This window comes from Mesoplodon bidens (genome assembly GCF_964165515.1).
Source record: "Mesoplodon bidens genome assembly, chromosome: 8".
Lineage (NCBI taxonomy): Eukaryota > Metazoa > Chordata > Mammalia > Artiodactyla > Ziphiidae > Mesoplodon > Mesoplodon bidens.
Genome location: NC_138165.1, coordinates 45,292,723 through 45,305,198, shown reverse-complemented (window position 1 = coordinate 45,305,198; position 12,476 = coordinate 45,292,723). Strand labels below are relative to the sequence as shown.

General features: G+C 39.3%; 1 protein-coding gene across 1 annotated transcript in view; it reads right to left on the bottom strand.

Moving 5' to 3' along the window:
- The window catches only part of NEB (nebulin), a 289,834-nt gene that overhangs the window by 251,411 nt on the left and 25,947 nt on the right, over nt 1-12,476 (bottom strand). The window contains exon 3 of the mRNA XM_081243154.1: nt 4,695-4,836. The gene's annotated coding sequence lies outside the window, so the exon portion shown is untranslated. The remainder of the gene's footprint in view (nt 1-4,694; nt 4,837-12,476) is intronic.

Sequence of the window (12,476 nt, the reverse complement as noted above, 5' to 3'; positions counted from 1 at the left end):
TTAGATCTCTCAGGGAGCCTTTTGTTCTATCCAACCTAATTTCCTGGTACTCAGGTCTCATCTTGATGCCCCTCACTGTCATTCTGGGGATTATGTAGATTATAATATGAAAATTCCCACTCCTTTAACTAACATTTATTATGTACAATGTAGCAGGCACTGTTCTAGGTGCTTCCATCCTGCAGCAGGAGTTGACTAAGCACTTCTTGCTTTTTAATGGAACCGCAATTTAGTTTGGGACAGAAATATGCTAATTTAAAAAATATATTCCTCCTCAATTCCTTAAATGTTAGGGGAAAACTGTGACATAGTTTTGCCAATAAGATTTAAGTGTAATTCTAGAGAATAAACCTTCTGGGAAAGGTATGATTTTACTGAGGGGCAGGGTCAGATTCAGCAGGCATGTACTGTTTTCCTCTTTCCATTCCACCCTTCTCTAGGCCTGGGACACAGATGTAATGTCTAGGGGCAGAGCATGAGGGTGTAAGTCATACACTAAGAAAGGTAAAGCTAGAAGGAGACTCAGGCTTTAATAACCCCCTTAATTTTTATATTTTGTAATTATTTTATAATTTAATAAGTTTAAGTATATAATTGCACAAATAATTACATTGTATTTTAAATTTTCCTGCATATTATATATTATTTTTTCTATTTTGCACTTTACCAACTACTAATAAAGTTGGTTATTTTTTCATATGTTTATCGACCATTTGTATCTTTTATTCGGTATATTATTGGCCCATATCTCCCCACCTACACTGATTTATAGTCATTCTTTTTCTTTTTTAATTTTATTTATTTACTTATTTATTTTTGGCTGTGTTGGGTCCTCATTGCTGCGCGTGGTCTTTCTTTAGTTGCGATGAGCGGGGGCTACTCTTTGTTGCAGTGTGCGGGCTTCTCATTGTGGTGGCTTCTCTTGTTGCGGAGCACAGGCTCTACGTGTGTGGGCTTCAATAGTTGGGGCACGTGGGCTCTAGAGCACAGGCTCAGTAGATGTGGCACACGGGCTTAGTTGCTCCGCGGCATGTGGGATCTTCCCAGACCAGGGCTCGAACCTGTGTCCCCTGCATTGGCAGGCGGATTCTTAACCACTGCACCACCAGGGAAGCCCCAGTCATTCTTAATATATTATAGCTATTGGCCATGTGTTTCTTCTGTGTGTTGTATTTCCTCCAAGTTGTTTGTGGTGTGTGTGGCCAGAGATGTTCTAAATCCACATGCAGTCAAATCAGGCAATCTCTTCTTTCCAGTTTCGACACTACTTAACAAGTAAATTGAATTTGAAATGCCACTTTTAGCACTTGTTGAATTAACATGGATGTCTGTTTCTAGTCTCTTGTGTTTTTTCTTGTTTTTTTCTCCTTTTACTTTCTGGGTTTTTGTTTTTGTTTTTTACTTTAATTTTGTTTTTGTTGTGAAGTATAATATACGGAAAACTGTATAAAGCTTATGTGTACAATTTAGCAAACGGTGGTAAAGTGAGCACCTATATAACTATCACTTAGGTACAAAAAGGTCATCTCTGTCGTGACCTTGAGAGTAAAAATTTCCTTGCTTTTATTTTTAGTTTCGCCACCTCTGTATGCACTCCTAAACTATATAGTTTAGTTTTGTCTGTTTTTAAATTTTATATAATGGATTCATGCTGTATGTAATTTTTATAACTTAACTTTTCACTTAATGTCATTACTTTTATTATTGTATAATATTATCATATAATAATGTTTATTATTGTGTAATAATTTAATTATTGTACAATATGACAATACTTCTATTTATCCATTCTGCTGGTGAGGAGGAACTGAGTATATCCAGCTTTTGTCAGTTAAGAGCAAAGTTGAAATGAACATTGTTGCACGTGTATTCTGGTACTCATAGACAATTAACTGACCAGAGTATGTAAGTAGGCAGGTAAATTATAGGTCGAGGAGTATGCTTATCTTCAACTTTATTAAATAATGCTACCTGTTTTCCAATGTTGGTACCAATTTACATTCTTATCATGTAAATGGATAAGAATTTTTTACATTCTTTACATGTATACTCTTAACCTGGCCACCACTTAAGATTAAGCTTTCTAAATTTCACCTGTCTGATGGGTGTGAAATAATGTAATCTTGTGGTTTTTTTTTTTTTTAAGTTTATTTATTTATTTTTTAAATTAGTTTCTGCTTTATAACAAAGTGAATCAGTCATACATATACATCTGTTCCCATATCCCTTCCCTCATGCATCTCCCTCCCTCCCACCCTCCCCTAATCTTGTGGTTTTAATTTGCATTTCCATGACTACTAGTAAAGTTGAACTCTTTTTTCGATGTTTATTAGACATTTGGATGTTTTGTTGTTTTTTGAGAAGTGTCTGTTTAATTCTCTTGCCCATTTTTCTGTTGAGTTCTTGGCCCCTGTTCATTGATCTATTAGTATCCTATAAAGGATACTAATCCTTTGATGGTTATATATGTTGTAAATATCTTCCCCTCTCTGTGGTTCTTTTCATTAGTTTCACACTGACATTTCATGAACAGGAGTTCTTAGTTTTCATGTAGTCGACCTCATCAATTTTCTCCTTTGTGACTAGTGCTTTCAATAACGGACATGTGGACACGGAGGGGGAAGGGGAGGGTGGAATGAATTGGGAGATTAGGTCTGACATAAATACACTACCATGTGTAAAGTAGATAGCTAGTGCGAACCTGCTGTATAGCACAGGGAGCTCAGCTCGGTGCTCTGTGATGACCTGGATGGGGGGGAGGGGTAGGTCCAAGAGGGAGGGGATATAGGTATACATAGAGCTGATCCACTTCATTGTACAGCAGAAACTAACACAACATTGTAAAGCAGTTATACTCCAATTAAAAAAAAAAAAATTCTTCCCTAAGATCATGAAGATGTGTTCCTGTATACTCTTCTAAATACTAGGAGTCTTACCTTTCATATTTGTGTTTAACCTATCTGGAAAATTTTTTTTTATATAATGAACAAGAGATCTAATTTTATTTTTTGCATATGGATAGCCAATTATGCCAGCACCTTTTATTAAAAATTCCATTGTTTCCCCACTGATGAAATTCCTCCTCTGGTATCAATCTTATCCATATATGTATGAGTTCTTTCCGGACTCCCTATTCTATCCACTGGTCTACAATATCACACTGTTGTAATTCTGTAGCTTTATGATCTGCCTTGATGTCTGGAAGAGCAAGTCCTCCCACCATATTATCTGTAAGAGAGTTTTGGTTCTACCTGTCTTGGATATTCTACATAAATTTTAGAAGTGGCTTATCAATTTCCCTAAAAAGTGTTCATTCAATTAATCTATTTGACTCTTCCTAAATCAGTATCACACTGTTCTAGTTATTGTAGCTCTTTTGTATGTTTTGATATCTGTAGGGCAAGCTGCCTTCATTCTTCTAAAATTCATTTAGATATTCTTATACTTTTGTTCTTTTAGAAGTACTGAGAATTAGTTTATCAAGTTCCATGAAAATTATCTTTGGATTCTTTTTTTTTTTTTTTTTTTTTTTTTGCGGTATGCAGACCTCTTACTATTGTGGCCTCTCCCGTTGTGGAGCACAGGCTCCAGACGCGCAGGCTCAGCAGCCATGGCTCACGGGTCCAGCTGCTCCGCGGCACGTGTGATCTTCCCGGACCGGGGCACGAACCCATGTCCGCTGTATCGGCAGGTGGACTCTCAACCACTGCACCACCAGGGAAGCCCCTGGATTCTTTTTTAATAACTGCATTGAATTTGTAGGTTTATTTTGCAAGAATTGATACTTGATAATGTAATCTTCCCCTCCAGATTCTTTTTTACATCCATTACTAAAGTTTTATGGATTTTGTTATATAGGTCTTGCACATTAATAGTATAAGTGTATTTCTAGGTATATTAAAGCACTTATTTTCACTGTAAATTAGATTTTGTATAGACTTTCTAGTGGATACTATGTATCAAGTTCTTTTTATTCCTGTTATTGATTTGTCATTTATTACTATTAATAACTTTTTCATAAAATTTATTAGGATTTTGAGAAAGGTGGAAATAAATGTGTGTGCTCAGTCAGCCATCTTGAATCCAAAGCATGGACACAGCATTTTTGAGTGAATTTAAGATCCAGAAATGACAGGGGTAAGAGCATTCCAGGATTAGTAGACAGCATGAACAATCACATAGGGGTGGGAAAGTGTGTGGCATGTTTGAGGAATGAAGATTAATCTGGTTTAGGTCAAGTAAGGTATATGTAGAGAAGTAATGGAAGACTCTAAAGTAGAAGTTATGCTGTGGAGGACCCTGAATACCGAGCTAAGCAGTGGAAAATGGCATGTTCTGACATTCCCATATGGCTATTCTCTTCTACATAGTGTAGAGCTTTAGCTAATGTCTCTTTAGTGTAGAGACAGTAGCTAAACAAATATACATCAGAAATACATTATACAGTATACAATTAAATACATTCAATTGTGAAACATGTAGATACAATAACATAGCAGGATACGTAGGTATGAATAAGAGATTTCTCAAATTATCAAAACTCCCAGGTGTTATTTGCTTTCCAAAATCCATGTCAGACATACTAAATTTCAGCAATATGCCTACTCACCCTTCTAAATACTCCTACCTCCTCCTACTGATGCTCCCTACAATGAAAAACACATAAACATGGAAGAGGGAGCTTTTAAAATTACCTTCTGATCCATTTCTAGGTTCTCTTTCTCCGCTCCCTGCTTCCTTGGAGGTCTTGGACATAGGTTTATCTTCTAAGTGAGTCCTTCATTAAGTTTCCTGGTTTCGAGAGTCCTGACTTTGAAGCAGCGAGTCTCTGGATCTCTGTATTGCAATGAGAACAGCCAAGGGCTTTCATTGTTTTGCTTCTGTTCTCCCCTCTCCATAGCCTAGCCCAAAATTGTCCTTTCAACCCACTACCCATAGATATTCAATTGTTATGCAGTAAATTATCAGAATTTACAACAATTTACTGTCCATTGCCAACCAAACTTCGCAAATGAATGGGTCTCAAAAAAGTCAGCCTTAAATTGCTGATTCCTAAAGAGTTTCCAACATGAGATATAAAGATAAAATAGCAAAGCTGGTTTTCTTGTGTGGCTTTGAACTTACTCCATAGTCAGTACCTCCAACTCTTGCCCTCACACACAAATATACGTGTATGTGTGTGTGCATCCTTGCATGCATGTGTGTATGTGTGTGTGTGTGTATCTTTCCAGGAAAATGACTTCCCAAATACTAGTTTGAATATATGTCATTACATTGTTGTTAAAAATAAGGTCTAGAGTTCAAAAATTATTCATTACATGTATTTGTGTATACATGTATATGTAAATATGAACAGAGAGGCAGCCATAGAATTTACAACATAAAAGGTACACCTAGCTTAGATGACAATTTTTAAAATTGAATATACATTTCCATGTCCATTAGTGATTGTATGAGCTGGTCTTAGTGGAGGAAGCTGCTGTATCACTTTCTAGTTAGCAAGAAAAGGCTATGTGAAGGAGGTGACATTTTATGAGGTCCTGTATATGCCAAACCAACCTACCTAAGCCATCCTTTGAGAGTGATTTATTAAATAGTTCTTTTTAAAAAAAAAAAGAAGGTTAACTAGTTCTTAACGCTCTTTGTGAGGTAATGAGCAGTCTGGGAAGGCCTAACTCACTTGACAGAGTTTGAACTAATATCTAACTCACCTTTCCGTCACTGTCAGCGGGACCAGAACAGTTTGTTTTTTAAGAAGGAAAGTGGAGAGAGTTTATCAGCAATGTTTACATGGTTAGTCACATAACATTGGAAGTTGGAATGTTTGACAATATAGCAAACATGGGTGGGTAAACAGTGGACAATAATTGTCCCATTGATTCTCAAGTGCAGTGTAGCCCCAGGAAGACCCTGAAATGCAGGTCTATTCCTGAAATCCAGTTCAGCATGGTATGGGCAGTCTAGCTGACCTATTGAACACAGGTGGTCTGGAGGTCACTGAAAAACTGGGTCAATTCTATCTTCTCCAGTGACTCAAGATATGCTTTAGGGAGGGCCAAGATGGCATTGCAGATCCTGAATTAAACAGATAACCTCAGATCCAAACTGTGCCTAAATAGAGCACTCTGGAATTATTATTTCAGTAGACAGCTGCCTAGAGTGGGCATGACTGGTGCTTGGTTACCCCTGAGATTAGTTTGGGGTTTTTTTAATAAGTTTATTTATTTTTGGCTGCAATGGATCTTCGTTGCTGCACGCGGGCTTTCTCTAGTTGCAGCGAGCGGGTCTACTCTTTGTAGTGGTGTGTGGGCTTCTCATTGCAGTGGCTTCTCTTGCTGCAGAGCATGGGCTCTGGGCATGCCAGCTTCAGAAGTGTGGCAAACGGGCTCAGTAGTGCAGGCTCAGTAGTTGTGGCACATGGGCTTAGTTGCTCTGCAGCATGTGGGATCTTCCCGGACCAGGGATTGATTCGTGTCCCCTGCATTAGGCGGGTGGATTCTTAACCACTGTGCCACCAGGCAAGTCCCATATGTCTTGATTACTGTAGCTTTGTAGTATAGTCTGAAGTCAGGGAGTCTAATTCCTCCAGCTCCTTTTTATTCCCTCAAGACTGCTTTGGCTATTCGGAGTCTTTTGTGTCTCCATACAAATTTTAAGATTTTTTGTTCTAGTTCTGTAAAAATTGCACTGGTAATTTGATAGGGATTGCATTGAATCTGTAGATTGCTTTGAGTAATATAGTCATTTTGACAATATTGATTCTTCCAATCCAAGAACATGGTATATCTCTCCATCTATTTGTGTCATCTTTGATTTCTTTCATCAGTGTCTTATAGCTTTCTGAGTACAGGTCTTTTACCTCCGTAGGTAGGTTTATTCCTAGGTATTTTATTCTTTTTGTTGCAATGGTGAATGGGATTGTTACCTTAATTTCTCTTTCTGATCTTTCATTGTTAGCGTATAGGAATGCAAGAGATTTCTGTGCATTAATTTTGTATCCTACAACTTTACCAAATTCATTGATTAGCTCTAGTAGTTTTCTGGTGGCCTCTTTAGGATTCTCTATGTATAGTATCATGTCATCTGCAAACAGTGACAATTTTACTTCTTCCTTTGTTAGGTGGATTCTTAACCACTGCACCAGCAGGGAAGTCCCCTGAGATAAGTTTTTTCCAAAATAGAAGCTTATCCCATAAAACTTCTCTGTGGCTTCCTTTCCTCAAAAGTAAACAAGGGAATTGTGACTGGCCTTTCCCAGTAGGATTTCTTGAGAATCATTAGTCTTATAAGTTGGTCCATGAGAAGAGGGTTCCATTGGCAAGAAGTGTGGGAAGTGCTGAGCATTCTAACCCCTCTATGAGATTTGCAGGCACATTCAATTGTAATGGCTCCAAGAAACAGAGCCTCGAAGGAAGAGAAATCTACTGGTTTCTCTGGTTTCTCCTTGCATGTCTGAAAAGTATTCAACCATAGTACAATATATTTAAGTTAATTTTGTCCCACTGAATATACTTTGTGAATTCTGACGTTAACATTTATCCAGTGTGGCAATTCCAGACCTGCCTTGGTCTAAACAAACCCTGAGGACTGGCACAGAAAAAAAACTGGCACCCAAGGCTGGGAAGAGAGGGTCAGTTTACCAACCTTCCCATCTCTGACCTGCATGTCATTTAATTGACAACTAAATGTCTTACTCTAGGAAATCCTTCCCTTGCTTCGGGACTCATTTTCCTTATCTGTAAAATGAGCAAGCTGTATGACCCTTTCGGCTCTGCATTGCATGAAATATCTTCCTATGTGTGAGGTTCACTTTAGAACTTGACCTCACCACTGCCCCTTGGGCTGCTGAGTGACAGACACCACAGCTAATCTTCCATAAATAGATGTTCCATATCTTGGGTCTCAGGATGAATTTATAGCTGAAGATTGACACATAGTAACTTTCAAACAAGACCAATCTGATCTCCAAAAGAAAACATTTTACACTATTTAAAAACCATTATATTATACTATAAAGCAACGACATATTTTTAATTTAATAAGTATGAATGACAGTCCTGATTTTTATTTAAAAATAATAATAAGTTTAAAACTAACCAATACTGACCAAGCAATTTCTCTGGACAGGTCAACACCCAAGAGGCATCTCAATGCACCTTAGAGTCATCCCAGGGGCCACTGGGGTTAATAACGACTTTTTACCTAAAAAATTTCTGTTTCCTTTTTTTTTATGAAATCAATAAAAGACATTTCAATGTGATTAGTACAGTTCTTGATTGGTTACAGGTGTGCCTCATTTAATCACCCCAGGAGCTTAACAGGTAGCAGAACCATTTCGTTTCTCTGTTATTTTGCTTAATTCTGAATGATGACAAAAGGGTCTAAACACCAGCTGATCTAAAAATGAACCTAAGGCTGCAGAGACTGAGAAGGACCAAAAGTAAAATGCAAATCTAATTTAGATGCCAAAGAAAATATGGCTTTCAGGGAAGAACATTTAAAGAAATACCTAAGTCATGGTATTTTCAGGGAGAAAAAGTAATAATAAGAAACTATGAGATAATAAGCTAGCAATGTGTTAATCTCAAGTGAGTATCCAAAACAAAATTCAAACCCCATTAGCAGTTTGGAACTGACTTCTGCTTCTTGAAATAAGAAAAGTATAGTTCTACAGATAGGGAGTACGTAAAGAATAGTCCTACATGTAGGGAATAGGTAGAGAATATTAACTCTAAAATGTGCTATTCCCAGAGGCTAAATACCTGCCATCCTTAGCCAGCTAAAGGAATCCTTCCTCCTACCTCAGCTCAATTCACCTTCCTGACTTTCTCTTTCTCCAGATGCACAAAATGAAAATAAACACTGAATTACAAGGCTGACTGTTGCTTTGCCATGCTGCCTAAAGGCCCAGACTGGGAGACTTATCAGAGACCATTTTTGGCATTCAGCTCAAGATTACCCCCAGGTGGTGTTTTATCAATGTACAGTCTGTCCCTTGCCCCTTTGGACATCTTCCACCACTTCTAAAGCCATATCTGCATCTCTGTCCCTGAGGCTCTTTTCCACAGCACTAAGGGAAGTTGTACTGCCCAGCAAGCTGCAGACCAGAAATGCCAAGGAATTAACACACCACCCCAGGTCACCAGCTACCACACTCTGTAGTGCCTGTCAGGAGTTTTTGTACAAATACCCCATCTCCCTCCCACCTTGGTAGGAATAATTTTGAGGCGTGTGCTTTGCACTGATCCCAGTTTCTCTGAGGCTTAATAGTTCTGTCTTCCCTTCCCTGTATAACATGTCTTTCTTTACTGGAGTTGTTTGTGCTTCTTAAATAACGTACTTTCACTTTAATCCATCTTCAGTGTTTGCACCTCGGAAAATCCACACTAAGACTCGTTATATTCAATGGCCATTTCACAATGAGGAAGGGAAGTTCTCAAAAACAGGTTATACTGCAAAGGGGCATGGTTGTCAAGGAAAATCTCACCTCCAACATGCTGAAGCTCTCCAAAGGCCACTCCAGTAAGCAAGTCATGATCTCTTATGATTGCCTCGCCTATGCCTTTGAGCTCCCCTAAAATGCTCTCCTCTATCTTCTCAGTTAATTTGTGTCTAAATCCTTCCTAGAAGCTACATCAAAATGTAACTATACCATTCTCTAGGATAGTTCCCAAAGTATGGTCCCAGGACCAGCAGCATTAGGATCACCTGGGAACTTGCTAAAAATGCAAATTCTTGTGCCCCTACTCCAGCCTATTGAATTAGATTCTCTTGGGTAGGGGCCCAGCATCGTTATTTTAACAAGCCCTCCAAGTGATTCTGATGCACGATGAAATGTGAGAACTACTGTTCTAGGAAGCATTTCCTGTCACCCACAGTCTGACTGTAAAAACCGCTAACTCCAGTTCTTACCCTCTTCCACATTTGTTCAAACTCTCAGCGCCACCTCGTAAATCTCTCTCATGATGACCTCTTTTCTCCTTCTCCATTGCCACTGCTTTAATTCAGGCCAATCCATACATCTCACCTGAATTATCAATGCAGTCTCCCAACTGGTCTCCCTGAATCCGTGCCTCCCATCTATTCTCCATCAGCCCTTAGATGGATGTGTGTCTAAAATGCAAATGTGTTATGTCCCTCTAGTGCTTCAGATGCTTCCACTGCAGTCTGTCATCTAAAGGTAAGTTTAAGATGCTTAAGCTCTTCATGCAAGGCCATTTGTGCTTTGGCTCCTGCCTAACTTTTCCTGGACTTCAGACACACCAAAGTACCTACAGCACACCTCCCCTTTCACTTCCTCAGGTAGCACCTGAACCATCTCTATCACAGCTACATTCCTTATAGGGCCTTAAAAACCCCACAAGTGCCCTCCTTAAACAAGCCATAGGCATGTAAAAAACAACCCTTCAAGACAATATCAAATTTTGGAGAGGATCAGTAGCCTAAAGCAACTCAGGCTGCAGGGGTGAAGAGAACAGGAGGACGGAGGGGCCAAAGCTAGATTTTTCTCTACTTTTTCAGTTTTCCTCTGGGTAGGTCTTACCCCTCAGGGCCCAGTCAGGCCACTTGTTTTCCAGCCCATTCTGCATTCACTATCTTTGGCTCTAGGATTTATTGTTTCCCTAAACTCTTTGAGATGAATTCCTCCTCCATAAACTAGAGATAAATGCTTGCCTTGTGTATCACATGGGGCTGGATAAGGCTCAAATGAGAAAACAATTATAACAAGCTTTGAAAGCTCTGCGGTATAGATACAAGACAAAAGTAAGGTATTGCTGTTAAATAACCGAAACAATTACACTAGCCAACACTTAGTGAGCACTAATTATTTGCCAGGCCTAATCTGACTGTAAAATGCATCATTTTATTTAATCCTTTTAAAGCTCCGTGAGTAAAATACTATGATAATCCCATTTTACATAAGAGGAAACTTAAGAGGCAGCAGAAATTGCAAACAAGCTGCCCAACATTACGTAGAAGTAATGGAGCCAGGATTCAAACCCAGGTAGTGTCACGCCAGAGCCCAAGTTCTTAACCCCTGTGCGCTACTGCCTCACGAGCATGTCTGTGGCTGTGGGGATGTGACATTATCCAAAGGACCTGACATATTCTAGGGCAGGCCAGTTGAGCTCACTGTACAGGGGTCCATCTATTGCTCTATCGTCCATCCATCCATCTGCCTGCTCACTGGTCATCCATTCATTGTCCTCCATTGGTGGCCAGAGCAGTGAAGAGTCTTGTCCCTGAGGTTGGAGCACCTGAGTGCAAAGATACTAACAGTGTGACCTTGAGCAAGTAACCTACCTGCTTTGTACCTTGGGTTCCTTTCCTGTAAAATGAGGAAGACATCTGTATTGGCCTCATAAAATTTTCTGCAGATTGAGAGAATTTCTGTAAAAAGGTGAGCACAGTGCCTAATACATGGTGAGTGTTCAATAAATGTTGGTTCTTATTATTATCATTTCTCTGGGGGCAGTAGCAATGTGGTGAGGTAAAGCAATATTCTCTACCAAACTGTGAAGAATATATTATAGGAGCCATCACAATGTCTCTGGAGAATGCTTGCTGCACTTAGAAAACTGTCTTGAGCCCTTGAGCTGTCTTTGGGTCATCAGACAAGAGCAAACAGGCTCAAGACCTGGGGTCAACACAGTGTTGAATGCGGAGCTCACTGCTGCAAATAGCAACCACCTGTGGGCTGGACAGAATGTGTCCACCCTCTGGCAAGGAGTCAGGGGCATCACCCTCTGGCAAGGAGTCAGGGGCATGAGGGTGTGAGGAAAACTAAACCAGAGCAAAGGCAGTGTGTGTGGGCTCAGTGGGCAGAAGGGAAGGAACTAAGTACATTTCAATAAAAAATGGCTTCTTTTCAAGGGGAGCTGTGCTATCTGTGAGGCCCAGCCTCATTTTCACAAAGGGCCTCAAGAGGAGGCCTCTGAAGTTAAGTCTAGTGAGGTTACACAATAGCTGACCAAGATAAACTGACAGGATTAAAATAAGTTGCCGTTCATCAGGGAACTTAAAACTTGGATCCCACCTCCTAGAGTACACTGTAAATTAAGATTTTTAAGTAAGTTCTGCAATCATCTCATGAGTAACATAATTATATTGCGCTGTTTTTGTTTTATAAGTTAATTTGTTGATTGAAAACATTTAAGTATCCCATAATATTTATAATCTTGCAATCCTGATACAAAATTTTTTCAAGAGTTGTTTTTTAATAGATTATGAGTCTCCAAAGACAAAGTGGAACAGGCCAGGCACTGAGTCTCCAGAAGCTTTACATTAACTTTTACAAAATGAACCTCAGGATGTGATGGGTGGAATTGTATCCCCCCACCCCCGCCCCAAAAAGGTATGTTGAAGTTCTAAATCCCCAGGATCTGAGAATGTGACCTCATGTGGAAATAGGGTTGTTGAAGATGTAATTAGTGAAGATGAGGTCATACTGGAGTAGCATAGGCCCTTAAACAGTA